Source organism: Chiloscyllium punctatum, chromosome 45, assembly GCF_047496795.1.
Source record: "Chiloscyllium punctatum isolate Juve2018m chromosome 45, sChiPun1.3, whole genome shotgun sequence".
NCBI classification, from domain to species: Eukaryota; Metazoa; Chordata; class Chondrichthyes; order Orectolobiformes; family Hemiscylliidae; genus Chiloscyllium; species Chiloscyllium punctatum.
Window position 1 is genome coordinate 15,735,124 of NC_092783.1, and position 19,424 is coordinate 15,754,547.

Consider the following 19,424-nt stretch of genomic DNA (forward strand, 5'->3'; position numbering starts at 1 on the left):
TTGTGTCTGATGTGCAATACGATTTCTCCCATCATTACTATCAGTTTCTAATTGTACCTGCCCATTTACAAAGTCAAAAGCAGCTATACTTCATAACAGTGCTTTCAACACTGGTATGTGATGATTCTTTAATGGAAAAGTCCTGCAGCTCTTATCTTTTTCCCACACACCTGAGCTAATACTGTACTGTTGTAGCTTTTCCATACAAAGGAATGCTAATGGAGTGTGGGGAAGAAGTGGCGTGGATCATACGTGGTATTCAACAGAAAGTTTCCTTGGCCATATTTGACCTCATACCGTGATAATTAATGAAGTCCAGAGTAAATGTTAACAACTCCCAACACAATTCCCTCCCGACTGTCTCTCAATGTGCTGCCACCACTGCTCAGTCCGTCCTGTCGATGGGATGGGAAATGAACGGGGAGTGGGGATAATGGTGTCTGAGACATTGTTGGCCAAATATGATTCAATGAGTATGACTATTTCAGGCTATTGCTTGACTAGTCTGTGAGGCAGTTCTCCCAGTTTTGAAACTATCTGTCAGATATTAATAGAGGACTCTGCAGGGCTAACAGTGGTTAGTTTGTTCCTGTTGGTCCAGTGCATGGGTCCCAGCTGGTCTGTTCAGTTTCGTTCCTTGGTTTTGAGACCTTTTAGAAGAGTTGATAGAAATTAAGGGCTTTTTAGGCACTTTCAGAGGGCAATGAAGAGTCAACCACATTGCTGTGGTCTGAAGTCACAAGTAGGCCACAGCAAGTAAAAATTGCAGATTTGCTTCTCTCAAGGACATTACTGAACCAAATGGGTTTCTATTTCAAACAACAATGGTTTCAGGGTCACTAATATAGATTTTAAATTCCATATTTTGTGTTGAATTCAAATTCCAACATTAATCTGGTCGTATTCAAACCTTGGTCTCCAGATCAATTTGCCTGGGTCTCTGGATTAGTCCAATGATAACATTACAAAGAAAAGACAAAAGACTACAGATTATCACAGAAGAACCAAAACAGTCAGAAGCTGCTTCCAATTCTTCCTAAATAGGCCATTATATATTTACTGACATTTTTTGTAGTTTGTTATCATAGTAAAACTGTTATGTGCAATTGTCAGTACTTAGCAATGTTCCTCAGATATCCAGTACGCTCTGTGTTCAACCAGGTTAACTTGCATTTGTAATATTATCACATAGTCTAACGATCCTTTCTTTCTGGCCAAAGGTCAGTGTCTGGCCCAATCAAGAAGGAAAAATAACTAAAACTGGCAAATGATAAATACTGGTCCAACTCGTCTTGGATACGTCAAAACACAGTAACCAGTAAACCAGTATATTCATTTCCAAGTATGATTTTTCACAACCAATACACGAACAAGGATCAGAACTAGGCCACTTGGCCCGTCGAGCTGGCTCCGTCATTCAGTAAGATCATATGGTTGATCAGATTTTAACCTCAACTCGACATTTCTTCATATCCCCAGTCATCTTTCATCCTTTTGGTAATCAAGAATCTGTCTACCGCTGCCTAAAAATATTTAAGGATACGGCACCACAGCCTTTTGGCAAAAGTCATTCCAAAAACTCACAATCTTCTGAAGGAAGAAATGGTTCCACATCTCTCTTAAATCAACAAAACCCCAATTTTAAACTATGACCCCTAGTTCTATGTACACCCACAAGAGGAAACGTCCCTTCAATACCTACATGGTCAAGTCCCCTCAGGATCTTACATGTTTAAGTTAAGTCACCTCTGACACTACTAAACTCCAGAGAACACAGGGCTAGCCTGTTCAACCTTTCTTCAAAAGGCAATCTGCTCATTCCAGGTACAATCAAGTAAACCTTCTCTGAACTGCTTCCAACACATTAACACCTGTAGTTTCCTGTTTACCGCCTCCCTCTCCTTATGAATAAAGAAGTTGGATTATCTCTTTTTCGATCTAGAGGAACCTTCACCTATTCATTTGATAACATTTTATAACTTTCTCTCAGTTTTCCTGCATTTCAGTAATCCTGTGCAGTATGTTATATTCTGTCCAATCTTCTAACCTGCCATCTGTCTTTGCAGAAATATACGTCTTTTCTGTGAGTTTGACACTAACTTTGACTTTTCTCATTAACCATGAACAGCATGTCCGTCCATTAGAAGTTTTCTCCTTTGTTGGAATGCATCCACTCCACACTTTCCCGAATATCCCCCAAAATGTTAACCACCACAACTCGACTGACCTATCCCTTAACCCAAATTGCCTTTTCACATTCACTTTTCTCTCTGTGAAGGTAGCTAAATGCACAAATCCTCCATCTATGAAGTGTCCCAGGGATCCACTGGGTTTCACAAACTTTGGTTCTTCTATCTCCAAGCTTTTTATGCTTCACATTAACTCTGCTAGGTCTGAGTAAAATGCGATCAAACAGCAACAAAAGCCAAGCTTTACCCCGTACATGTATGTGCTTTCACACCTGTTCTTCCCAACAGTTTCCCTAATCTGAGGGGTTCTACTGCAGGTTTCTGCAAGGTCTTGGACAAGTCGTTGTTTCTTAAAACAGTGTGTCAGTAGGTTGTTGCTTAAACTACAGCATTTACAGAGTGTGTTTAGATTGTCACATCTTCCCTGCAAGACAGGAAAACACCGCCACCCCTCCGCACCCCCCTCCCACGAACACCCCCCACCCCAGGACAACCAATTGCTTACGTCAGCAGAACAAATTAACCAATTAACATCTCATTCTCTCCTTTCATCATTCCATAACTAACTACATGGGGCTGAAAAAGGTGCTAGCAGCTTATTCATGAGAATCTGACAGCAGCATTTAAGCAAGTTATTCACACACCATACAATGATTATAACAACAAGAATTACTAGTCCATGCAATAGATAGGAACCCCAGGATCCTCCCATGTGGAAAAAAAAAGTGTTCACCAGTAAAGTTCTTAAATCCACAGTCCTTACTGACCAGTCCACCCTTTCCAAATTGAATGGAAATGAACCAGTTATCCAAACACTCCTTCAATAAAGTCCAACCTGAAAACAAAATCCAGTCTGTCCTTATACACCATTCCATGGAGAAATCTGAATTCTTGAATAAGGGCAGTTAATTACTTAACAAAACTGATGAGACTTGTGGAGATGCTTCAGATGGAGAATAGCAGCGCATCTGAGCGTGAAATGTGGCAGGGTAGGTATACGTAGTATGTGGAATGGCTGGGGTTGGTTCTGTTTTATACAATGGAGAGGAGGTGTATAGATCAGTGCTGTTCCTGCAAGTCATAGAGGTCCCATGCAATGCTGTATGCTCCCAAGGCAGTGGTTAGGTGTAGCCATCAGTTTGTTTTTGGCGATCTTTGTGTTCGCCGTTGCAATTCCCAACAAGAGAGTCTGAGGATTTTCAGGATCAAATCAAATAGCATTTAATGCATTCTTTGCAGCTTCTGCTCCCACTCTGCTGTCAACTGTAACAAAGCCAAGTGGCTATTATGATGTTAGCTTGATCAGTGAACCTTCATATCCCTTAAGTGGTTAAAAGAGAACATAAAGCTCACGTGGTTTAATATCCATAGGAAGGCCACTGATAAAAAACTCACGCACCTCCTCTTCACTGTTGTTAGCTTCATCACTTTCCATGCTGATGACTAGGGAGCTGATTGAATCCATTGTGTCCCCTTATTCCAGGCAGGTAGTGCTGGTGCTGGGAGAGGAGGAGGTTTTTCCAGAATGGGTGCGATACATTCCAGGGTCAATTGTCTGTCAGAAGACCTGAGCAAGATTCCCAGGAATATGATGTGTCACTGAGTGCACAATGGCGAACATTTCCAGGGGCCTGGGTAAGTGGGACTTGAATCAGGTTATGGAGGGGTGGGTGGTGGTCCTAAGGCATGCTTTATACATGAATGGGGACAATGTAAAGACAATGTTAGCTGCTGAAAGTATCTTTGCATTTCCTCTCTCATTCCCTCCTTGCCAAGGTGGGTATCAGCGTGAAGACAGTCAATAGCATTGGTAACAAAGCATCAGGTATACACACTTGGCCAACTGGAAACACACTTGGCCAACTGGACTGATCCAGAAGCCTTTTGATGCACAGTGTGAACACCCATGCATCTTCCATATTTGTTTTCCTGGATCAGGGGCGTCCCCCTGTAGACCCTGCACAGTGACAATGTCTGATATGCCCGTTGTTTTTGAGGCAGGTGATCGATTTAGCACCTGTCGGTTCACATAGGACACAATAAGCAGCGAAAAAGCAGAATGGCGTGTTGCTTCCCTGGTGCCAGGATCAAGGGTGTCTCAGAGACGGTGCAGAATGTTCTCATGGGGGAGAGGGCCAGGATGAGGTCATTGTCCACATTGGAACCAACGACATAGGAAGGGAAAAGGTTGAGATTCTAAAGGGAGATTACAGAGAGTTAGGCAGAAATTTAAAAAGGAGGTCCTCAAGGGTAGTAATATCTGGATTACTCCCAGTGTTACAAGCTAGTGAGGGCAGGAATAGGAGGATGGAGCAGATGAATGTATGGCTGAGGAGCTGGTGTATGGGAGAAGGATTCACATTTTTGGATCATTGGAATCTCTTTTCGGGTAGAAGTGACCTGTACAAGAAGGATGGATTGCACCTAAATTGGAAGGGGACTAATATACTGGCAGGGAAATTTGCTAGAGTTGCTCAGGAGGATTTAAACGAGTAAGATGTGGGGGTGGGACCCAGGGAGATAGTGAGGAAAGAGATGGGTCTGAGACTAGTAAAGTTGAGAACAGAAGCGAGTCAAACAGTCAGGGCAGGCAGGGACAAGGTGGGACTAATAAATCAAACTGCATTTATTTCAATGCAAGGGGCCTAACAGGGAAGGCAGATGAACTGAGGGCATGGATAGGAACATGGGACTGGGATATCATAGCAATTACAGAAACATGGCTCAGGGATGGGCAGGACTGGCAGCTTAATGTTCCAGGATACAAACGCTACAGGAAGATAGAAAGGGAGGCAAGAGAGGAGGGGGAATTGCATTTTTGATAAGGGATAGCATTACAGCTAGGCTGAGGGAGGATATTCCCGGAAATACATCCACGGAAGTTATTTGGGTGGAACTGAGAAATAAGAAAGGGATGATCACCTTATTGGGATTGTATTATAGACCCCCTAATAGTCAGAGGGAAATTGAGAAATAAACTTGTAAGGAGATCTCAACTATCTGTAAGAATAATAAGGTGGTTATGGGAGGGGATTTTAACTTTCCAAACATCGACTGGGACTGCCATAGTGTTAAAGGTTTAGATGGAGAGGAATTTCTTAAGTGTGTAGAAGACAATTTTCCGATTCAGTATGTGGATGTACCTACTAGAGAAGGTGCAAAACCTGACCTACTCTTGGGAAATAAAGCAGGGCAGGTGACTGAGGTGTCAGTGGGGGAGCACTTTAGATTAGATTAGATTAGATTAGTTTCAGTGTGGAAACAGGCCCTTTGGCCCAACAAGTCCACACCGACACGCCGAAGAGCAAACCACCCAGACCCATTCCCCGACATTTATCCCTTCAACTAACACTACGGGCAATTTAGCATGGCCAATTCAGCTAACCTGCACATCTTTGGACAGTGGGAGAAAACCGGAACACCCGGAGGAAACCCACGCAGACACGGGGAGAATGTGCAAATTCCAAACAGTCAGTAGCCTGAGGCGGGAATTGAACCTGGGTCTCTGGCGCTGTGAGGCAGCAGTGCTAAACACTGTGCCCACTTTGGGACCAGCGACCATAATTCTATTCATTTTAAAATAGTGATGTAAAAGGATAGACCAGATCTAAAAGTTGAAGTTCTAAATTGGAGAAAGGCCAATTTTGACAGTGTTAGGCAAGAACTTTTGAAAGCTGATTGTGGGCAGATGTCCACAGGTAAAGGGACGGCTGGAAAATGGGGAGCCTTCAGAAATGAGATCATGAGAATCAAGAGAAAGTATATTCCTGTCAGGGTGAAAGGAAAGGCTAGTAAGTATAGGGAATGCTGTATGACTAAAGAAATTGAGAGTTTGGTTAAGAAAAAGAAGGAAGCATATGTAAGGTATAGACCGGATCGATCGAGAGAATCCTTAGAAGAGTATAAAGGAAGTAGGAGTATACTTAAGGGGGAAATCAGGAGGGCAAAACGGGGACATGAGATAGCTTTGGCAAATAGAATTAAGGAGAATTCAAAGGATTTTTACAAATACATTAAGGACAAAAGGGTAACAAGGGAGATAATAGAGCCCCTCAAAGATCAGCAAGGCGGCCTTTGTGTGGAGCCGGAGAAAATGGAGGAGATACTAAATGAGTATTTTGCATCAGTATTTACTGTGGATAAGGAAGATATAGATTGTAGGGAAATAGATGGTGACATTTTGCAAAATGTCCACATTACAGAGGAGGAAATGCTGGATGTCTTGAAACAGGTAAAGGTGGATAAATCCCCAGACCTGATCAGGTGCACCCTAGAACTCTGTGGGAAGCTAGAGAAGCGATTGCTAGGCCTCTTGCTGAGATATTTGTATCATCGATAGTCACAGGTGAGGTGCTGGAAGACTGGAAGTTAGCATTTGTGGTGCCACTGTTTAAGAAGGGTGGTAAAGACAAGCCAGGGAACTATAGACCAGTGAGCCCGACCTCGGTGGTGGGCAAGTTGTTGGAGGGAATCTTAAGGGACAGGATGTACATGTATTTGGAAAGGCAAGGACTGATTCGGGATAGTCAACATGGCTTTGTGTGTGGGAAATCATGTCTCACAAATTTGATTGAGTTTTTTGAAGGAGTAACAAAGAGGATTGATGAGGGCAGAGCGGTAGTTGTCAGCTATATGGACTTCATGGGAGACTGATTAGCAAGGTTAGTTCTCATGGAATAGAGGGAGAACGAGCCACTTGGATGCAGAACTGGCTCAAAGGTAGAAGACAGAGGGTGGTGGTGGAGGGTTGTTTTTCAGACTGGAGGCCTGTGACCAGTGGAGTGCCACAAGGATCGGTGCTGGGTCCACTACTTTTTGTCATTTACATAAATGATTTGGTTGCGAGCATAAGAGGTACAGTTAGTAAGTTTGCAGATGACACCAAAATTAGAGGTGTAGTGGACAGTGAAAAGGGTTACCTCAGATTACAACAGAATCTTGACCAGATGGGCCAGTGGGCTGAGAAGTGGCAGATGGAGTTTAATTCAGATAAATGCAAGGTGCTGCATTTTGGGAAAGCGAATCTTAGCAGGACTTATACTCTTACTGGTAAGGTTCTAGGGAGTGTTGTTGAACAAAGAGACCTTGGAGTGCAGGTTCATAGCTCCTTGAAAGTGGAGTCTGAGGTAGATAGGATAGTGAAGAAGGCATTTGGTATGCTTTCTTTTATTGGTCAGAGTATTGAGTACATGGGAGGCCATGTTGCGGCTGTGCAGGACATTAGTTAGGCCACTGTTGGAATATTGCATGCAATTCTGGTCTCCTTCCTATCGGACAGATGTTGTGAAACTTGAAAGGGTTCAGAAAAGATTTACAAGGATGTTGCCAGGGTTGGAGGATTTGAGATATAAGGAGAGGCTGAACAGGCTAAGGCTGTTTTCCCTGGAGCGTCAGAGGCTGAGGGGTGACCTTATAGAGGTTTACAAAATTATGAGGGGCATGGATAAGGTAAATAGGTAAAGTCTTTTCCCTGGGGTCGGGGAGTCCAGAACTCGAGGGCATAGGTTTAGGGTGAGAGGGGAAAGATATAAAAGAGACCTAAGGGGCAACTTTTTCACACGGAAGGTGGTACTGGTATGGAATGAGCTGCCAGATGAAGTGGTGGAGGTTGGTACAATTGCAACATTTAAGAAGCATTTGGATGGGTTATACGAATAGGAAAGGTTTGGAGGGATATGGGCCAGGTGCGGGCAGTTTGGACTAGATTGGGTTGGGATATCTGGTCGGCATGGACGGGTTGGACCAAAGGATCTGTCTCCATGCTGTACATCTCTATGACTCTAATAGAATTGCGGGTTGCTGCCATGTCTTTGGCAGCTCCATCAGCTCTGGCATTGCTATTGCTGATGCCCGTATTGTCCATTACATGGGCAGCACTTTTGATTATGGCCAATTGCTTGGGGAGGCAATCCTACTCCTGGTCATTAGAGTCATTATTTTGAAACATTTTTGGCAGACCAGACATGTCAGCAGGTACCTCCATTTTATTCCCACCTGATATTCCGCTTGGTGTTTCAACCCTGATTCCTTATTTTGCCTCTCCTTTCCCAACTATTCCTGTTTTTCTCTTCTTATATTATAATTCTCATACCGACTCTTCAATGCCCCCCAAGGCTTAGAGTTTCCTTCATGATCACACTCAGTAATCCCTCTTTGACATGTGTCAATATTCCAACTGGCCTGTTTAGATTTATTTATTATTTCCTCAACAGGCTTTCTCCACACAGATATTAAAATTTTCCATTTAGTCCCCATATTGCATTTCCAAATTGCCTCTTCGGCTTTTCCACATTTATCTATGTCCCAAGTTCCTCCCATTGGACAAATTTGGATTAGATTAGATTCCCTACAGTGTGGAAACAGGCCCTTCGGCCCAACAAGTCCACACTGACCCTCCAAAGAGTAACCCACCCAGACCCATTTCCCTCTGACTAATGCACCTAACACTATGGGCAATTCAGCATGTCCAATTCACCTGGCCTGCACATCTTTGGACTGTGGGTGGAAACTAGAGCAAAACCACATCGACACGGGAAGGGTGTGCAAACTCCACACAGACAGTCGCCCGAGGCTAGAATCGAACATGGGACCTTGGTGCGATGAGGCAGCAGTGCTAACCACTGAGCCACCATCCCACCCTACCACCTCAAATTTTTATTTAAACATCTTTGGCAGGACCTGAATAGTTCTTGATTTTGGGGATCATCCCGGCATAACCGATGTAAAAGGGTTCTGGCACCCGAATTATCCAACGTCTGTCCCATTTTTAAAGTCTCAGGTGTAGACCATCCAATTAGTAATAGTCCCACCTCCCCCAGAACCGGTCCCAATGTCCCAAAAATCAGAACCCCTCCCTCCTGCACCATCTCTCAAGCCATGCATTCATCCTGATTATTCTATCATTCCCACTCAGACTAGCACATAGAACAGGCAACAATCCTGAGATTACTACCTCGGAGGTCCTATTTTTTAACTTCGTTCCTAACTCCCTAAATTATTTGTATAGGATCCCAACCTGTTTTTAACTATATCATTGGTGCCTACATGCACTATGACAACTAGATGTTCGCCCTCCCCCTTGAGAATTTTCTGCAGTTGATCCGAGCCATCCCTCACCGTGCACCTGGGAGGCAACATACCATTCAGGAGTCTCGTTTGCAAAGATTTGTAGCTCGGATCATGGATGTGGTTGTTGGTTTGCTCACTGAGGCTGGCAGATTGTCATACACAACTTTGGTCACTGTGCTAGGTAATATCATCTGTGCAACTCCATGCAATGGTGTTGTATTACCCCGCTTGATGTTTGTATGATCCGGTCTGTTGAGGTGGGTGATGTCATTTCTAGTTTTGCTCTATTCTATGTTAACGACATATCAGAAACGACATCCAGACTCCCACGACTACTAGGATTCATGGGAGCACACCAACACACAGACACACTATGCCAACTACTCACAAGGACGAAACACCACTTAGCCACAACATGCAGGACCAACATAATATACAAAACCCCAAGTAACCATAAACACTACATTGGACAGACTGGAAGAAAACTGGTGGTCCGGATACACAAACACCAACTAGCAGCAAAACAGCACGACCAACTCTCCCTCATCTCAAAACACACAGACAAGAACCATCAACTTGACTGGGACAATGTAACTGTCCTAGGACAAGCAAACCAGAGACATGCAAGGTAATTCTTAGAGGCCTGGTTTTCAACCTGAAATTCCCATAACAAGAATGTAGCAATTAACCCCCTATACAAACCACTGCAGAGCAAAACTAGGAATGACACCACCCACCTTAACACACCGGATCGTACAAGTATCAAGCAGAGAAGAACAACATACCTCATGGAAGTCACACTGATGATGTTACCCAGCATGGTGACAAAACGTTTGCATCACAACCCATCAGCTAGTGAGCAAACCACAACCACATGATATAATCAGTTTTTAAAAGGCTTTCAATAAGGTGTCTCACAAGGAGTTTATACATTAGATTGATTAGAAGAGATTTGAGGATTGATCATTATACAGCAGAGTTGGGCTATTTTTAGATTATAGGGTGTAAACAGGATCAGGTCTCAGGCCTCAGTTACAATCAATCCATTGCAGTCGTTCATACTGAGAAACAGATGTCCCAGTTAATATGAAAATAAGGTGTGATTATCATGCAGAAATTCAAAGGGATATCAAGGAAGTGCAACATTTAGTGATAAGTAACAAGATGGCAGATGATATGAATGTTGGGAAACAGGAAATTATTCCCTTAGGAAGGAGAATTAGAAAAGATTATTTTTGGTTGACTTACTCAGATAAGGATATCCCTGCTTCACAGGGAATACAATGGAAACGTTAACAAGATTGTCTCTCGGATGAGAGCGTTGTCCATGACAAGTTATTCAGTAGAATAGCCCTCTCTTTTCTCAAGTTCAGAAGAATTGAAAAAAACCAAATTTAAAGACAGATAAACAGAGTAGTTGCTGAAGCTGATCTCCTGGCTGAAAACACCACTGGGCCAGGTTTCAAAATAAACAGCTTGCTACTAGGACTGAGATCAAAAGTTGCTTCACTCAGAGTTAAGAATAAAAGGTAGGGAGGAGGGATTTGGGGGAGGGGCGTTGGAAATGCGATAGGTGGAAGGAGGTCAAGGTGAGGGTGATAGGCCGGAGTGGGGTGGGGGCAGAGAGGTCAGGAAGAAGATTGCAGGTTAGGAAGGCAGTGCTGAGTTCGAGGGATTTGACTGAGACAAGGTGGGGGGAGGGGAAATGAGGAAACTGGAAATGAGGAAACCTATTGCATTTCCAACGCCCCTCCCCCAAGTCCCTCCTCCCTACCTTTTATCTCAGCCTGCTGGACACACTTTCCTCATCCCTGAAGAAGGGCTGATGCCCGAAACATCGATTCTCCTGTTCCTGGGATGCTGCCTGACCTGCTGCGCTTTTCCAGCAACACATTTTCAGCTCTCTCATGTAGTAGCCTGGTTACCCACACACCAGGCCTTGCTATTACTTATAAGTAAATGATCAAAGGTTCTAAATAAAGCCTCACACTTAAAATGCATTGTCTGACGTGATATGACACCTCTTTTCGACTAAGGAAACCTTAAGTTGTGTCGGGGCAGCAATTTGAAAGAAATTCTGGGATTTGCACCTGAATCGAAACCTGCATCTCCATTCTAACTGATCGAAGATTTAACAACCAAATAGGTTTGTTCAATACACTCACGTCAGTTGTATGACCCTTTGATCTGTTATTTATAAATTCTGTGTCGGATGTCCTCTCTTTCACGAGCACCTGAACAAGGAGTGAACTTCCAAAAGCTTGTGTGGTCTATAACCTGGTGTTGTGTGAGTTTTGACCTGATTTCTCTTCACAGATGCTGCGAGATCTGCTGAGCTTTTCCTGCAACTTCTGTTTTTGTTTGGGATTTGTAAAAGGCTTGACTAGTCTAAGTTCTGAAGATGTGATGGAGGCTAATGAAGGGATTGCAATGTTTGATATCCGTATAAATTTTAAGAAAGCATTTGATAGAGTATCCCATAAATATCTGCATAACAAGATTGAGGCTCATGAAATAGGAGGGTTTGTCAGCTTGGATAAATGATCAGCTTGAGGACAGAAAATTATGGGTCATCATAAATCATTGTTTTTTTAGAGTGGAGGATGACAGATATTGTTGTAGGCAGTTGTTAGTACTGGAGACATGAATATTTTGATGGACGTAAATAATTTGGATATTGGAGTACACAGTGAAATATCAAAACTTGCGCATGGTATACAATTTAGAGGTGTGGTAGGCAGTGAGGATGATACTAACTGACTGCGCCAGACATGGATAGACTAGAAGAATGGACAAACAAGTGGCAGATAGAATTTAATTTTTTAGAACATGCTGCATCAGCAAACGCATCAGGGAGAGGTATTTTAGACAATGGCACTATAAAGGTGTAGGAACCAAGGGACCTGAGGCTGCATGTGCACCAATGTTTGAAGGGCTGAACCTAAATCTTTAAAACCTTACCTTGAGCGTCGGAGTTCTCCATTTCCATCTTCTGCAGCAGGAAGAGCGGGAGCTTGGACCAGGAGCCTGCCGGGAAAGGTGAGTCACTAATTTAAATCTTTACATCTGACATCAGAATGCAGCGGTTTCTGGGAAAGAAGGGACTTCTTTTTTTCCCTCAGCTATATAAGTGAGTGCTTTCTAAACCTGAGACCCTATCCTTGTCGGGCCTCCCACCCATCCAACTCCTCTAACCTTAAACAGCAGGGACATATCAGGTAAGCTTCTCTTCTTTTTTCACTTTCTGATAAGGGGAAAGCAGGGATGGCAGTGCAGGGAGAGGAATGTTCCTCATGCATGATGTTTAAGGTGAAGGACACCATTAGTGTCCCATCCAAGTACATCTGCAGGAAGTGCAGCCAACTCTTGCTTCTCCAAGACGTTGTTAGGGAATAGGAGTGGGAGCTGAATGAACTTCGGATCATTTGGGAGGCAGAGTCTGTGATAGGTAACAGTTACAGGGAAGTAGTTACTCTAGGGCACAAAGAAAGCTGGGTAACTGCTAGAACGGGAAAAAACAGTCAGTGCAGGGATCCCCTGTGGTCGTTCTCCTGAAAAAGAAGTATACCGTTTTGGATACTGTTGGGGGAGATGACTTACCAGGGGTATAGAGGGAAGGGGTGAAAGGAGGAGAATGCTAGTCACTGGGGACTCAATAGTTAGAGGGTCAGATAGAAGCTTTGTTGGGAACAAAAGAGACTCATGGTTGGTATGTTACCTCCCAGGTGCCAGAGTTTGTGATGTCTCGGATTGTATCTTTGGGGTCCTGAAGGGAGAGGGTGTCCAGCTTCAAGTCATGGGCAAAATAGGTCCCAACGACATAGGTAGAAAATGGGATAGGGATGTAAGGCGGGATTTCAGGCAGCTAAGGTGGAAGCTGAGAGCTGGAACTAACATAGTTGTTATCTCTGGTTTGTTACCCATTCCATGTGATAGCAGGGTGAAAAACAGGAGAGATATCATCTGAACACGTGGCTGCAGGAGTAGTGCAGGAGAGAGGGTTTCAGGTATATGGATAATTGGGGCTCATTCTGGGGAAGGTGGGACCTCTATAAACAGGACCAGAGGAGAAATAATATCCTGGGTGGGAAATTTGCTAGTGCTATTCGGGTGGGTTTAAACTTGCTCAGCAGGGGGATAAGAACCTGTGGTGTAGCTCCAGTGCACAAGAGATTGTGAGTAGGGAGGACATGGACAGGATTTCATGGTCACAGGAGTGTGCTGGCAGACAGCAAGCTGGTTTGAAGTATGTCCACTTCAACGCCAAGAGTATCCGAAATAAGGTAGGTGAGTTTGCAGCAAGGATAGGTACCTGGGACTTCGATGTTTTGGCCATTTCAGAGACATGGATAGGGTCAGGAATAGTTGTTGCAGGTTCCAGGGTTTAGATCTTTCATTAAGACCAGGGAAGATGGTAAAAGAGGGGGAGGTGTGGCTTTGTTAGTCAAGAATGGTATAACGGTGGCTGAAAGAGCATTTGACGAGAACTCGTCTACTGAGGTAGTGTTGGCTGAGGTTAGAAACAAGAGAGGACTTGTTACACTGCTGGGAGCTTTTTATAGGCCCCCACAAATTTCCATGGATGTAGAGGAGAGGTCTGGCAAAACAATTCTGGGTAGGAGTGAAAGGAACAGGGTGGACATTATGGGGGGACTTTAACTTCCCAATATTGACTGGAAATGCTATAATTCTAGTACGTCAGATGGATCTGTCTTTGTCCAAAGCGTGCAGGAGGGTTTCCTGACACAGTACATCAAAGGGCCAGCAAGAGGGAAGGCCACATTAGATCTGGTACTTGGTAATGCACCAGGCCAGGTGTTTGATTTAGTGTTAGGTAAGCACTTTGGAGAGCGTGACCATGATTCGGTTACGTTTAGTTTAGCGATGGAAAGGGATAGGTATATGCCACAGGGTAAGAGTTACAGGGCAATTATCATGTAATAGGCACAGAATGGGGTAGCAAAATGCAGGGGATGGGGGCAATCGAAATGTGGAGCTGGTTTAAGGAACAGATATTGCATGTCCATGATAGGTATGTCCCTGTCAGGCAGGGTGGAAGCGATAAGGTAAGGGAACTGTGGTTTACTACAGGAATTGGGTCTCTTGTTAAGCTGAAGAGGGAGGTTTATGTGACATTGAAATGAGATGGTCAGATGAGGCGACGGAGAGTTACAGATTAGCTAGGAAGGATTTAAAGAGAGAGTTAAGAAGAGCAAGGAGGGGACATGAGAAGTCTTTAGCAGGTGGAATAAAGGAGAACCCTAAAGCTTTCTGTTGGTATGTGAGGAATTAAAGGATGACTAGAGTCGGAGTAGGATCAGTCAAAGGCAGAAATGGGAAGTTGTGTGTGGACCCTGTGGAGATTGGCGAGGTGCTAAATGAATATTTCTCATCTGTTTTCACTCAGGAAAAGGAGAATATTGTAGAGGAGAAGACTGAGATACAGGCTATTAGACTAGAAAAGATTGAGGTCAGTAAGGAGGAGGTGTTATCAATTCTAGAAAGAAACAAAGTAGATAAGATCCCTGGGCCAGATGGGATTTATCTGAGGATTCTCTGGGAAGCTAGGGAGCAGTTGGCGGAGCTTTTGGCCTTGATCTTTGAGCCATTATTGTCTACAGGTTTAGTACCAGAGGACTGAAGGATTGCAAATGTTGTGCCCTTATTCAAGAAGGGCAGTGGAGATGACCCAGATAATTATAGACCAATGAGCCTTACGTCTGCTGTAGGAAAAGTTTTGGAAAGGATTATAAGAGAGAGGATTTATACTCATCCAGCAAGCAACAATTTGATTGGAGATATTCAACATAGTTTTGTCAAGGGCAGGTCATGTCTCACAAACCTCACTGAATGTTTTGAGAAGGTGATCAAGCATGTGAATGAGAATAGGGTAGTTGACATAGTGAACATGGACTTCAGTAAAGCCTTTGATAAGGGTTCCCATGGTAGGCTTTTGGAGAAAATGCAGAAGCATGGATTGAGGGTGATTTAGCGGTTTGGATTAGAAACTGGCTTTCTGTAAGAAGGCAGCGAGTGGTGGTTGGTGGAAAATATTCAGCCTGGAGTCCGGTTCTTGGTAGTGTGCCACAAGGATCTGTTTTGGGACCACTGCTGTTCGACGTTTTTATAAATGACTTGGACACAAGCATAGGTGGGTGGGTTGATAAATTTGCAGATGTCACTAAAGTCGTTGGAGTGGTGGACAGTGTGGAAGAATGTTGCAGATTGCAGGGGGACTTGGATAAACTGCAGAATTGGGCTGAGAGGTAGAAAATGGAGTTCAATGCAGATAAACATGAGGTGATTCACTTCAGAAAGAATAACAGTAAGGCAGAATACTGGGTCGATGGAAAGATTCTTGGAAGTGTGGATGTGCAGAGGAATCTTGAAGTCCATGTACACAGATCCCTGAAAGTTGCCATCCAGATTGATAGAGCTGTTAAGAAGGCATCTGGTGTGTTAAGTTTTATTGAGGGATTGCGTTCCGGAGCCATGATGTCATTGTGCAACTGTACAAAACACTATCGCAGCCTCACTTAGAATATTGAGTATAGTTCTGGTCGCCCCATTACAGGAAGGATGTGGAAACATTGGAAAAGGTCCAGAGGAGATTTACCAGGATGTTGCCTGGTCTGGAGGGAAGGTCTTATGAGGAATGGCTGAGGCACATGGGTCTGTTCTCATTGCAGAGAAGAAGGCTAGGAGGGAATTTAATGGAAACATACAAGATGATCAGAGGATTAGATAGGGGCTACAGTGAGAGTCTTTTTCCTAGGATGATGACGTTGGCTTGTATGAGGGGGCACAGCTACAGATTGAGGGATAATTGATTTAAGACAGATGTCAGAGGCAGGTTCTTTACTCAGAGAGTGGTAAGGGCGTGGAATGCCCTGCCTGCCAATGTAGTTAACTCAGCCACATTAGGGAGATTTAAACAATCCTTAGATAATATATAGATGATGATGGGGTAGTGTAGGGGGATGGGCTTTGATTAGTTCACAGGTAAGGGGCAACATCGAGGGCCAAAGGGCCTCTTCTGTGCTGCACTGTTCTATGTTCTACATGGAGTCTGTGGCTAGCAAAGCATATGTGATCTTGCACTTCCTAAATATGGGCATTGGGTATAAATACAGGGATGTTAAGTAGAATCTCTAATCAGCTCTGGTCACCGCTTTAAGAACAGTTTGTGAGAGGGCGCAAAGATTTACCAGAAGGGCTTTGTGGGTAATGTGAGAAAGCAGTGGCATGAATCTGCTGCTTCTTTGAAAAATTTAATGTCAGGTACCTCACAACTAGGTAGAATATAGCACTGGTGGATGCTTGCGTGGGAAAAGGTAGTTAATACCTCAAAGGGACAGGTCACAGGTTGTTATAGTGAAGAAGGAAGCCACGAAGCCCCTTATACCTGTACTGGTTCTACTACCTACTGCCCATCTCCTGCGGTCCCCATGTCCCTGCACACCATTTCTATCCAAATAATCATTCAATGCATTCTTCAATGTATCAATTAAACCAGGCCCAGCCCCATTTCCAGACAGTACACTCCATTCTCTAACTACTTGCTGTGTCAAAACGTTTCTCTATATCATGTCATCCTTGCTTCATATACAACTTTAAAACTGTGCCCCCCTGTTCTTCTTTCTTTTATGAACAGGAACAGCCTTGCCCAAAAATAAATACAAAAAATTGCAGATACTGGAGATCTGTAACACACTAAAACAGACTTTGTCAGAGAAAAGGTCAGAAGAAGGGTTGCTGGACTCAAAACATTAACTCTATTTTGTCTCCACAGATGCTGCCAGACCCGTTGAGTTTCCCCTGCAATTTCTGTTTTTGCGTGATACAATCTCTCTCCATCTCGTCTCCCCAGCCCATTCACAGTTCTGTAAACCTCTGAAGAAAAACCTCAGATTTGCTCACTTAGTTACAAAGGGCAGGAAATAATCATTCCCAGGGAGGCAACGTTTGGGAAAGACTGGCACAAGGGATAAGGAGCATGTGTAGCCCTGATAATAAAGACTAACATAGGAACATGAGCAAGGAAGGATGGGGGCTCAGAAAATTCAGAAATAGCATCAGAATGGATGGAGATTAGGACTGGTTAGGGTCAGAAAGCACTGGTGGAAGTAATTTATACATCCCCAAATAACTTTATCAGAGGCTCATTGATAATGTTGCCTTGTATAGTGATGAAAAGTCTGAAAATGAACCTTCCAGCTCAGCGAGCAAACTTAGATCAAGAACCTCAACTTGAGCTACAAACTTTCTCAAAACATGCTATCCCCAACGCATAAACAGGAAATTTTTGGAGCTTGTAACAGCAATATTATTGGTATGGGAACTTTATCGTCACTTCGTGTGGACCAATCAAACGGTGGTCAAGGAAGATGAGATCATAGACTGATTCAGTGAAAATTTCTCAGATCGCTTTGTTCTGCAACCAACTAGGGATAAAGCTATTTGAGATCTCGTATGGTTCAATGAGGTTACATTAATTAGATTGCCATAGTAAAAGCTCCACTGAGAAATATTGTTCATAATACTGAACTGAATTTTATTCCAAATATGAAAACATACCCCAATACTAAGCAAGAATTGGAAACAAAACAAAGCTAGTTGCATGGGTAAATGAGGGGAACTGTCCACGGTTGACTGGCTAAATGGATTTAAAGTTATTGCAATAAAGGAGTAGTGTAACCATTTAACAGAACAATGAAAATTTTTCAACAAAACACATTCTATTGATGAAAATAAACTAAGCAAGAAACATCCATGCATGGCATACCAGGAAATTTAAGGATGGTATTACATTAAAGATAGAGACATTAATATTGCAAAAAACGACAGTAATTCTGAAGGCTGGGGGAGTTTTGAAACTTAAGGATTACCAAACAATGATGATCAAAAAGACATGAAGTGAACTGTGCATGAATATAGAAAATGTTTTTCAACACTTTGCCATGCATGTAAAAAGAATGTTCTGCACAGAGGTTTTTAATACCAGAACTGGAACATAGCAAGGAAGCTAATAAGACTGAGAAGATTAAGACAATTAACATCAGCAGAGAAATAGGATTGAAGAAACTCAAAAGACGAAGACTCAACAAATTTCCAGAACCTGACAATCTTTATCCAAAGTTCTAGAAACTGTAGAGGAAACAGATTTGTTGCCAACTATTTTCCAAAGTTACTTAGATATTGGAAATGTCCTAGTACATTGGTAGCCAGTCAATGTAACACTGCTATTCAAGAAAGGACAGACAGAGAAAAAAGGTCAAAGAAAGCCTCATATCATACATTGGGAAAGTCCTGAAATCTGTTGTTATGAGAGTCTTAACAATGCACGGGGAAAGAAATAGCATGAATAGAATTAGTCAACAAGGTTTAAGAAAGAGAAATGACGATTGGCAAGTTCATTCACTTTGAGGATACAACAGGTGTGGGAGATAAAGAGGAACCAGTGGATGTAGTACACATAAACTTCTAAAAGAAATTTGACACAAAAGATTAATATCCAATATTAGGACCTGTGCCATTGGAGGGTGCTATATTAGCATGGGAAAGGATTATATAACAGGTCAGAACCAAACAGTCAATGACGCTTTTGTCAGTTCATGGACTGTGACAAGTGCATGAATCACTCCTATTTTTAATATATATTAAAGCTCACACAAAGATAAAACATATCTAAGTTACTGATGGCAAAGCTATATGGGGGTGAAATTTGTGAGGAAGGCACCAAGAGACGAAAGAGAGACACAGACAGGTTAAGTCTATGGACAACAAGATGGCAGATGAGTATAATGTGGCAAAGTGTGAGATTATTTAATTCTGTCATAATAGATTAGCATTTTTTTTTAGAAAAAGGGGTGAAACAATGTTCATGTTCAGACATACCTGAACCTGTTCATATAGGGAACACAGAAAGTTGGCATGCAAGTAAAACAAACAACTAGGAAAGCAAAAGAAATGTTTTCCTTTATTCTTGTATTATAACCCCCTAGCAATGAGCTCTTGTTACAATTGTACAAGATTGGGAGAGATTTAAAATCACAGTTCACCAACTAAAAAGCAAAACCTGTAAACACATGGACTGTGTGCTTCGAAAAAAATCAAAGCAAACAACTTGAATCCAAGTTTACAACAGTGGTTTTCCAAAGAAATTTG

At 42.9% G+C, this 19,424-nt stretch overlaps 1 protein-coding gene and 1 pseudogene across 1 annotated transcript in view; both read right to left on the minus strand.

The window, feature by feature from the left end:
- The window catches only part of LOC140467183 (5' exonuclease Apollo-like), a 191,327-nt gene that overhangs the window by 94,521 nt on the left and 77,382 nt on the right, over positions 1-19,424 (minus strand). The window lies entirely within an intron of this gene.
- LOC140467062 (RNA-binding protein with multiple splicing 2 pseudogene) lies at positions 3,095-3,654 on the minus strand (annotated as a pseudogene).